This window comes from Vombatus ursinus, unplaced genomic scaffold (genome assembly GCF_900497805.2).
Source record: "Vombatus ursinus unplaced genomic scaffold, bare-nosed wombat genome assembly UNPS02014874.1, whole genome shotgun sequence".
NCBI lineage: Eukaryota > Metazoa > Chordata > Mammalia > Diprotodontia > Vombatidae > Vombatus > Vombatus ursinus.
This window is the reverse complement of record NW_020954652.1, coordinates 5,231,057-5,242,581: the sequence shown is the minus strand read 5'-3', so window position 1 is coordinate 5,242,581 and position 11,525 is coordinate 5,231,057. Positions and strand designations below refer to the sequence as shown.

General features: G+C 37.2%; 1 non-coding gene across 1 annotated transcript; it reads right to left on the bottom strand.

The window, feature by feature from the left end:
- Positions 1-8,555: 8,555 nt before the first annotated feature.
- LOC114028309 lies at positions 8,556-8,663 on the bottom strand. Its single transcript, XR_003567351.1, has one exon. It is a non-coding gene; the product is annotated as a U6 spliceosomal RNA (small nuclear RNA).
- Between the last annotated feature and the right edge of the window lie 2,862 nt (positions 8,664-11,525).

Here is an 11,525-nt window from a genome sequence, read left to right as displayed (position 1 = left end):
CCTTTGCTCATCTGTCCATCTGGATTTTTTTTTAAGCAAACTTGGGGCAAGCACATTCCTTTGGTATACTGCCATTGTTCTCCCAGAATCCAGAAGGAACCACACGAGTGGTGCATCCCCACTGGCTGATAAGAAATAAGAACACAGGGTCATAGATTTAGAGTCAAAAGGGACTTTTAGAGGACCTCTAGTACAACACACTTATTTTTACAGATGAGGAAACTGAGGTCCAGAGAGATTAAATGATTTACCCAAAGTCACATAGACACTAAGGCTCCAAGGTGGGATTTGAACTTGGGTTCTGTGACTCCAAATTCTGTACTTTTTCCACTGCACCACTTGAGTAAGATAGCAGAAATATGTCACAATTTCTGCAAAAGATACCCCAGGGATGGGATTGGGAGATCAGAAGGAAGAGAAATGAAGAGGACAGAGATAGATTTAGGGACTAAGAGACTGGAATTAGAGAAATGATAGATATTCTACAGAACTTTTCTTAGTTATATTCCCCCTGTCCCTAGTCAGAAATTTAAAGATCATAATTCCATTCAATTTATCAACTGGTTAAGCATTCACTAGGTGCAAGGTACTGAGAATGCAAAGACAAAAATAAAATAGTCCCTGCCCTCAAGGAGATTACCTTCTACAGGAGAGAGACAACATGTAACACAGATAAGTAAACACAAAGAATAGTCAAAGTAAATATAAAGTAATTTTAGCATTAACTGGGTATAGACTGAAACTACTGAAACTGTGAGATGAGGATCATCCTCATGTAAAAGGTGAACCTTGAAGAGAACTAGACCCTTCAAGATGAGAAAGTGAAGAGGTACTGGATTCCAGACACAGAGGTAGAAGATGGAATTTCGGGTGTAGACAACAGCCAACAATCCAGTTGGACTAGAACAGAAAGTGTATATAGGGGAGTAATAGGAAATAAGATAGTGATAGTGGGGGAGGATTAGATTGCGGTGCATTTTAAATGTCAGATTTGGAATTTTGATATTAGCCTAAGAAACCAGGGGTTCTTAACTTGGGCTCTGTGAATACACACACACACACACACACACACACACATACACACACACACACCATATATACCTTTATCTATATCTATATCTATATGGATAACGATATTTCAATATAGCTGTTTTTCTTCATAATCCTATGTATTTTCTTCGGTACATTTCCAAAATGATTCTGTGAAGGGGCCCATAGGATTTACCAGAGTGCCCAAGAGGTCCATGACCCAGAAAAGATTATGTACTCCTACCCTATAGGCAAGCAAGCATATTAGACTGAGAAGAGATTGAGACCATCTAGTCCAATCACCTCATTTCACAGAGGAAGAAACTAAGAAGCAGAGAAACAAAGTAACTCGTCACTGTCATATGAATGGTTTCAGAACTAGACTTGGAACCCAGATCTCCTGAACTCCTGCCTCACTCCCCCTCTACTGCTTCTGGTGATCTTGAAATCCCATGAAATAGCTCTTGCTCCATTGCAACCCTTTCTAGAAGAAAGAAACTAAGGGACAGACCATGAGAAAGCTGAGTTGGGTGTAACATGAAGGGTGTGAATGGGGAACCATCTGGGACACAGGAAGACCTTCAACCCCATGAAACTCAATCAGTCAGCAATGACAGGGGTGTAAATCATATACAACTAGAATGTTCATGAACTATTTCAAGGAAATGTCTAACTCAAAAGAAACAATAAATAGTATCCAAAATGTCATCAGTAAATGGGAAATCTATTTTTAACACTAACCATGAAGATTCAGGCATAATTCCTCCCACATCTTGAAAGAATGCACAGAATCATAATTTGCCAGAGACACAATTCGGTATGTAGCAGAGACAACTGCTCGCTAAAGACAAGGCAAGACAAAAAGTATTTTTTAAGTGTCAACTATGTGCCAAACACCATAACGAGAGCTAGAATGAAGATACAAAAAAGAAAAACAAAAAAACAAAAAAACAAAACACAAGCAAAAGAAACTTATTCTCTGCCTTCAAGGAGCTCATTTTCTTTTTCTTTTTTTTTTAATTTTCTGTTTTTTAAAAATTTCCGTATTAATCATGTTGTGAAACACAGACCAAAAAACAACAGGAAGAAAGATAAATTTTTTAAAAAGTATGCTTTGTAGTATTTGCTCTTTTTTCCTTCTGTTGTGTTTAATTTCCTCTTTCTGGTGATTCCTCCTATTAATTCTAATTCTTACAACATCACTGATATGAAAATATGTTTAATAGGAATGTATATATATATATAGCCTATATCAGATTGTGTGCCATCTTGGAGAGGGAAGTGGGGAGGGAGGGAGAGAAAAATTTAAAACTCAAAAGCTTATGGAAGTGATTGTTGATAATTCAAAATAAATTAATTTTTTAAAAGTATGCTTTGATCTACATTCAGACTCTATCACTTCTTTTTCTGGAGATGGATAACTTTTTTTATCATGAGTCCTTCAGAATTTTCTTAGATCATTGTATTACTGAGAATAGCTAAGTCATTTACAATTAATCATCATACAATATTGCTGTCACTATGTACAATGTTCTCTTGCTTCTGCTCACCTCACTTTGCATCAGTTCATATAAGTCTTTTCAGGTTTTTCTGAAACTATCCTGCTCATCGTTTCTTATTAACACAATAGTATTTCCATTGCAATCATATGACACAACTTGTTCAGCCATTCCCCAACTGATGAGGATCTTTGCAATTTCCAGTTCTTTGCCACCACAAAAAGAGCCACTATAAATATTTTTGTATGTAGCCATCCTTTTCCTTTTCTAAAAAATCCCTTTGGAATACAGAGTAGGAGTGTTATTGCTGGGTCAAAGGGTACACACAATTTTATAGCATTTTGGACATGGTTCCAAATTGCTCTCCAGAATGGTTAAATCAGTTCACAACTCTAGTTCACAATTCCACCAATAGTGATTAGTGTCCCAATTTTCCCACATCATCACCTCCAATATTTGGCATTGTCCTTTTCTGTCATATTAGCTAATCTGATAGGTATGAGGTGGTACCTCAGAGTTGTTTTCATTTGCATTTATCTAATCAATAGTGATTTAGAGCATTTTTTTCATATGACTATAGATAGCTTTGATTTCTTGATTTGAAAACTGCCTGTTCACATCTTTTGACCATTTATCCACTGGGAAATGACTTGTCTTATTGTAAATTTGACTCAGTTCTTTATATATTTGAGAAATTAGCCCTTTGTCAGAGAAACTTGCTATAAATCCCCACCCCCGCTCCAGTTTTCTGCTCTCCTAATCTTGGTTGCATTGGTTTTGTTTGTGTAAAACCTTTGTAATTTAATGTAATCATAATTATCTATTTATATCCCATAATGCTTCTTATCTCTTGTTTAGTAATAAATTCTTCCCCCAAGCCATAGATCTGACAGGTAAACTATTCCATGTGAGGAGCTCATTTTCTCATGGGGAAAGACAATGGAGAAAAAAGATAATTGAAAAGTAGGAGAGAGTTTAAAAATTGGGAGGGAAGAATAGGGGGAAAGTACCATGGGATGCATGCTGTTGAAGTCCAGAAATTCAGAAGCAGAGCCATGTCAGAAATGAAGAATGGGCAGCCTGGATCCTTTCCTCAATAGAGTGCCCAGAGATAGGAACTCATAAATGGAGAAAAGGGGGCTAGCACAGCTGAGAGATGTTCCAATATAAGGAGGCCCCAGGTTCTAAGAAAAGTTTCAAGATGAGATGGCCTCTGAGGCATGGTATTGAAATAAGGAAAGACAGAAGTAACACCAGAAGGACAATGAATGTTGTGTGGCCTGGGATCCTCATCAAAAATGGAGGTGCTGGGAAGAACCTACCATTGGAAGAAGGGCTAGAGTTGAAAATGGTGATGGAGATAAATGTCTTTTTCTGCTTCAAATGGCAAAGAAAAAAACAGAAAAAAGAGAAGAAACATGACCATTTGCTTTACCACATTAGGAAGAAGAGAGGCTTACCTAAGTGTGACTTGACTCTCTCATCAATACCCAAAGATAGAAAAAAACAGAGATAAGCACTGCCATCAAAATGGAAGAGAATGTAACAGCAGAGGTAAGGGGGGTCTTCCATTCCACCCAGGAATCTACACAATACCTATGGGCTCATTATGAGGGAAGGGGAAATATATTCTCAGATCAATATCCCCCTCTATTTTAGACTCTCCACACAAACCAGGAAAATCCCCAGAAACCAAATAACATATTTAATTAAACTATCTTAACAAAACATAACTAACTAGAAAACCTGTGTAACAAAATTGTTCTTAACCCATCATAAATAAATGGAAAACAATACAAGAAACTCTTTTGCCAGTGGGGAAAAATATAAATTTCCAGGGTGTAGGGGGAGGGACACACCTTAGAAAGACATCAAAGGAAAGATTCCCATGAGTGGTTGCTAGAAGAACTCTTTGAATAGCTATATACTTTCTGACCCATGGCTCCAGGGAGACTGAAGCAAGGACAGTTTTGAATTGATATTTGGAAAACTTCTCTAGTTTCCTCAGGTAGCATTATATAAGTTCCATCTTTACCCTCAACCATCACTCCTACTTTTGCTTCCCAGTTGTGAGTTACATTTACTCAACCTTCGTCATCCACTGAACTTCCAACACTGTTTGCAACAGCTAGCCCTGTCTTAAATGAAGCTGCATGAGCCTAGGCTATTTTTAATGCTCTTTTAGAATCTCTTTCAAAGAACACTTTCCTGGTCCACATGCCTTAGGGCTATTCATCATGTTCTTTAGTTTGTATTTTTGTATACCTGTCTCATAGCTCCACCTAGAAGAGGCCAAAAGGGGCCCCTTTAGTTAGTTGCTTTCAGAGCCTTCCTCCCTGCTCTTCACAGTCATGATTTTTGTCTGTGTTAGGGTAAAGAGAAACACGTCCTCTGTTTTACCTCTCCTCAATCTCAGGGAAAGATTAGCGTGACTCCCAATATTACCTGAGCCCCTCATTTTGGTTTTGTTTTGTTTTGTTTCTGATACTAGGAATCAACACACACACACACACACACACACACACACACAAACACACACAGTACTCTTTGTTAACCTCTTCAACCTCCCATGATGCCCTACCATGCAAATGTTCTTTAAGCCTTAATAAGCCTTAAAATGGCAGCAAAACACTAGTGAGGAAAGGACACAATGAGACCTCCACTCACATTCTGACATCACAGCGGAGTCTTTGACCCCCTTACTCATGCAAAAAATTTCTCCAATTTAAATGTCTACCAATGTTCCCACTGTACATTCTGAGTAACACTTGACTTCAAATAGTATATCCATGCATGACAGCCATTTTCCTTCTCTATGACCTGCTAATTCCATCCATCTCCCTCTAGTGGCATTAAGGTAGAATTACAGCTCTGTATTCCAAACTTTTTGTGGCATTTAATCCAGGTATGGGGTATACATATTTTACAAAGATTAGAGGAGATTCAGGAAAATCCTGACCCATCTTTGAAGAAGAAACAATCTTCCTCATCTAGTCAACTTGCCTATAAATAGCCACCTTTCCCCACATCTATTTATAGAGTGGGTTCTCCGTTTTACTTTGATCCATGTAGCTGCTTTTCAGGTGTGGGAAATGAGGTATCAATTGTTGTCAAAATTACCTTTGCTTTCTAAGCAGAAGGAACCTAACAACTTGTAATAGATAACACCACTCCTTGAGTCATTGCTCTATCCACTGATATTCTTACATTTTTGAGAAAGATTATCCCTAAACTCTATAGCTGAAATTGGCATGAAATTGTTGAACCAATCAATTCACTCACTAGCATTTATTAAACATCTGCTCTTTGGCAGGTACCATGCTAAACTCTAGAGATCTGAAGGCAAAAATGAAATATTTCTTGAATTCAGGAAGCTTACATTCTAGGTAGTGATATGGTAAAACAAATAAAATCCACAAACCACAGTATAGCAAAGCCAGAAGGAATCTTAGAAATTATTTTACAAATAGGAGGACTGAGTCCCAAGAAAGACAAGTGACTTTTCCAACATCACCAAGCTATCTGACTCTATGGCAACCAAGAAAGTTAATGTGATTTTAGGTATTAGGAGAGGAATAAAGGGAAGGAATAAGGAAATGATGGTTCTGTTGTATTTTGCTTGCCTGAGCCAGACCCCACCTGGATGACTATGTTTATTTCTGGGAAAGGACATTGATAGACTTGAGCGTCTCCAGAAGAGGACAATGACGATGAAGGGGCACAAGTTCATAACATGTGAAGATCAGGTAAAGGATCTGTTGATTTTTTTAGGCTGGGAAAGGAAAGATTTGGAGGGTAGGGTATATTGTTGAAAGAGAATGAGAATTGTTTTCAAGTATTTGAAGGGACGCAACATGGAAGAGGGATGATAAGCATGATGACTCTGCTTGGTCCTGAGAACATAACTAAGAGCCATGGGTTTTAGTTATAAAGAGGGGAACATAGTCTTATGGGGGGGATTGATAGTAACAATTAGAACTATCCCAAAGCCTAACAGCTGCCTTAGGACCAAATCCTCCTATAATTCTTGTAGCCCCTGAGAAATAGCTTATAATATGAACTCTTTGAGGGTTGGAACCATCTTACTATTTGTATGATGATACTATTTGTATTACCATAGCTTAACATGGTGCTCAGAACTGAATGAGTATTTAATAAATGCCTTTTCATTCATTCATTCATTCATTCATTCATTCATTCATTCATTCATTCATTCATTTCCCTGCACATAAGATCTTTAGGCAAAAGCTGGAAAGTTGTTATATACATTGTGGAGTGGAGCCTTGTATGGACACGGGTTGAAATAGATGTTCTCTGACATCCCTTCAGACTCTAAAATTCACTGATTCTGTGACTCCAAATCCATTATCTTCTCACTACCTGTGCTGCCTCCAACGAACACATAATTTTCAGAAAGGAAAAGCATCTTTGTGCATTTCCAATGCTTTCACACCTGCTCATTTGGCCCAATTTCCCCTGGATGATTAAACAAGTGTGTTTTCCTTCCAATCGAGATGAGAAAACTGCAGGTCATGTGAGTCAGACAATCACTAGTCATAGGGGATCATTTCCCAAGCTGTAAAACATATCCTGAATAACTTTTCCCAGTCTGAGGTCATCAGGTGAAGTAATGAACTTCACTGTTATATTCCCCTAGGATGTCCAGAGCTGACTTCCTGGTTGTTAGTATCCTTGTACACCAAAGAAGTACTCAGACAAGCAAGATCTGAATGACAGGGAGAAAAAAAAAATCAATGTTAATTCAAGAGATTTTTGAATGGGACATCTATACCAGCTTCCAGAGCAGGTTGCTTGTGTCTTCTTAATGCACAGAAATCCACTAGAGAAATTTGCTGTTTTGCATAATTCAATTAACTCCCGAGGGGTCTCTAGTCATGCTAGACTTGGAGTCAAGAGGACTTAGTTTCATATCCTGCTTCTAATACCTACTAGTTGTGTGATTTAGGACAAGTAACTGAACCTTCAACTCCAGTTACCTCATCAGTAAAATAGAACAGCGGTAACTCCTGCCTCTTAGTATTATTGAGAGGGTAAATCAACAAAGATAATAATGTCTACTTTAAAGTACATATAAATATTAGCAATCATTATCATTATTATTACTATTTATGCCAAAGTTTTTGTTCTATTATTTTTTAAATTCTATTTATTAATTTTTAGTTTTCAACATTCACTTCCATAAGATGTTGAGTTCCAAATTTTCTCCCCATCTCTCCCCTCCCCCCACCCCAAGACAACATGCAATTTGATATAGGCTCTCTATATATATTCATATTGAACCTGTTTTCACATTAATCATGTTTTAAAGAAGAATTCGAACCAATGGGAGAAATCACAAGAAAAAAGAAACAAACAAAAATAGAGAGAGCAAATAATATGCTTTGATCTTCATTCTGATTCCATAGTTCTTTTTCTGAATATGGATAGCATTTTCCATCATGAGTCCTCTGGAATTGTCTTGGATCCTTGCATTGCTAAGAAGAGATGAGTCTATCAAAATTGGTCATTGCACAATGATTCTGTTACTGTGTACAATGTTTTCTTGGCTTTGCTCAATTCACTCAGCATCAGTTCATATAAGTCTTTCCAGGTTTTTCTGAAATCTTCCTGCTCATCATTTCTTATAGCACAATAGTATTCCATTACATTCATAGACCACAACTTGTTCAGCCATTCCCCAACTGATGGGCATCCCCTCCATTTCCCATTCTTTGCCACCACAAAAAGAGGTGCTATAAGTATTTTTGTACATGTGAGCCTTTTTCCCATTTGTATGATCTCTTTGGGATATAGATCTAGAAAGGTATTGCTGGATCAAAGGGTATGTACATTTGTATGGCCCTTTGGGCATAGTTCCAAATTGCTCTCCAGAATGGTTGGATCAGTTCACAACTCCACCAACAATGCATTAGTGTTCCAATTTTCTCACATCTTCTCTAGCATTTATAATTTTCCTATTTTGTCATGTTAGCCAATCTGATGGGTGTGATATGGTACCTCAGAGTTAAAAATATGGAATACTTCATGAATTTGTGTGTCATCCTTGCGCATGGGCCATGCTAATCTTCTCTGTACTGTTCCAATTTTAGTATGTGTGCTGCTGAAAGCAAGCACTGCTCTATTATTTTCAAAAATTAAGCAAGTCACTCTGTCACTGGCAATAGCAAGGGTCTCATTATTTTCCTGAACATAGCTTAAAACCAAGAAGGAAATATAAATGAAATATTAGAAAGGGGAGAGCTATGTGGCTATTTTTTTCATAACCTTTGAGCCTGCTTTGGCCTCATCAATGTAGCACTTCAACTCACTCACCTAGCTGTCCATACATTTTTTCAGTCAATACATTTTTATTTTGTGTCTATTATATACAAAGTACTTTGAGGCACATATGCACTGAAGAGGGCACTAGATTTGAAATGAGTGGATCTGGGTTCTAATTCTACCTCTATGACCTACTTCCTATGTCACCTTGGGAAAAGTTCCTGAGAGTTCTGAAAGGTGGCATCCTTTGCTGCCCCAAGTTGTGAGTTCAGGTAGCTTACCTTCCATTGAACTTCTTGAGCAGTGTGATTTTTTTTTCTTTAAAGTAGATTTTATTAATATGTTTGCTTTTACATTGCCTTATTTCCCTGCTATATCCCTTTCCTTTCTCTCTTCCAGAGTCAACTTTTCCTTATAACAAAGAATTTTATAACAAAAGAAAAAAATGAAATGGAGGAAGAAGAGGGGAAAAGCTCCATTTCCAAAACTCCTCAATACATAAAAAATACGACATTGTGGTGGCAAAGAATTGGAAATTGAGGGGATGACCATCAATTGGGGAATGGCTGAATAAGTTGTGGTATGTAAATGTAATGGAATACTATTGTGCTATAAAAATGATGAGCAGGCAAATTTCAGGAAAACCTGGAAAGACTTATATGAACTGATGCAAAGTGAAATGATCAGAACCAGGAGAATATTGTACACAGTAACAGCAACATTGTACCATGACCAAGTTTCATAAACTTAGCTCTTTTCAGCAATGCAAGGATCTAAGACATCTCCAAAAGTCTCATGATGGAAAATGCTATCCACATCCAGAGAAAGAACAATGGAGTCTGAATGCAGATCAAAGCATACTATTTTCTCTTTTTTGTTTGTTTTTTTCTTTCTTGTGTTTGTGTGTGTGTGTGTGTGTGTGTGTGTGTGTGTGTTTTGGTCATGATCTTCTTTACAACATGGCTAATGTGTAAATATGTTTAACATGCTTATACATGTATAGTCTATATCATATTGCATGCTGTCTTGGGGAGGGGGATATTATAACTCAAAATTTTATAAAAGTGAATGTTGAAAACCAAAAATAAATAAATAACAATTTTTAAAAATATATGACATTAAATTCAATGTTTCATACCTATGGACCAGCTTGCCCCTTTTCTCTACTTCTTACTTCCCAACACACTTCTGAAAAGGGATTCTTTCTTATATCTCTTTTTGTTTTTGTAATTTGAGCAGCATGATTCTTAACAACAGAAGATGATTGGCTAGATGGTCCCTGGTGCTGGATAATAAGGAGAAGCAAAAGATACGTACTTTGTACTCCCGTGTTACAGGAAGCTATTCAGACAATATAAAGTGTTGATACTGATTGGTTAAGACTGGAAAAGAAGTATGACAATGTTGTATATTGTTATCCTATTAATTTAACTGAAATGCAGATCACATCATGTGAAATGCCAGGCTGGATGAATCAAGAGTTGGAGTTAAGATTGCTGGGAGAAATATCAACAATCTCAGTAGATGATATCACTCTGATGGCAGAAAATAAAGAATTAAGCCTCTTGATGAGGGTAAAAGAGGAAAACATAAAAGCTAGCTTGAAGCTTAACGTAAAAAAACCTTAAGATCTTGGCAACTGGTCCCATCACTTCCTGGCAAATAGAGGGAGAAGAAATGGAAGCAGTGTCAGATTTTATGTTCTTCGGCTCAAAGATCACTGCAGACAGCGACTGCAGCCACGAAATTAAGACACTTGCTCCTTGGAAGGAAAACCATGGCAAATCTGGACAGCATACTAAAAAGCAGAGACATCAACTTGCTGATAAAAGTCCCTATAGCCAAAGCTATGGTTTTTCTAGTAGCAATCTGTGACTGGTAGAGTTGTACTACAAGGAAAACTGAGAGCTGTAGAATTAACACTTCTGAATTGTGGTGCTGAAGAAGACTTTTGAGAGTTCTTTGGACAACAAGGAGATCAAATCATTCAATGCTTAAAGAAATTAATTCAGGATATTCACTGGAAGGTCAAATACTGAAGCTGAATCTTAAATATTTTGGCCACATAATGAGAAGACAGGACCCTGATGTTGGAAAAGGAAAAAGAGATGGCAAAGCATAAAATGGATAGGTAGTGTCACGGAAGCAATGAACGCTTAGACTTCAGGATATAGTAATGGATAGAAGAGCCTGGGATGCTCCATGAGGTCACCAAGAGTCAAACACAACTGAACAACAAAAAACTGTGGATGGGATAAAATGAGTCAAAGAGATATTGATTTGAGGGTCAGCTCACATGATTAGATCAGCATTGTGCAAACACAAAGCTTAATGGCCCTGGACTACAGGAATCTAAATCATACATACATACGCGCACACGCACACACACACACACACACACACACGTGTGTGTGTATATACGTGTGCATACACACATACATGCATATATGTGTATGTGTATATGTGTGCATGCATACATTCACACATGTATATGTATATATGTATTGTGTATTTTCACATACACGTATGTATGTTTGTGTATATGCAGACAGACAGAAGTGGGGAATTATATAGGCAAACGCATAAATGCACATGTATGTATGTAATCTATTTATATGCACATCTATATTGTATTCTCTATATTTACATATATAATGTTGTATTCTATATATTTGCATATATACATTTATGAATGTACATATGGGTACATGTATA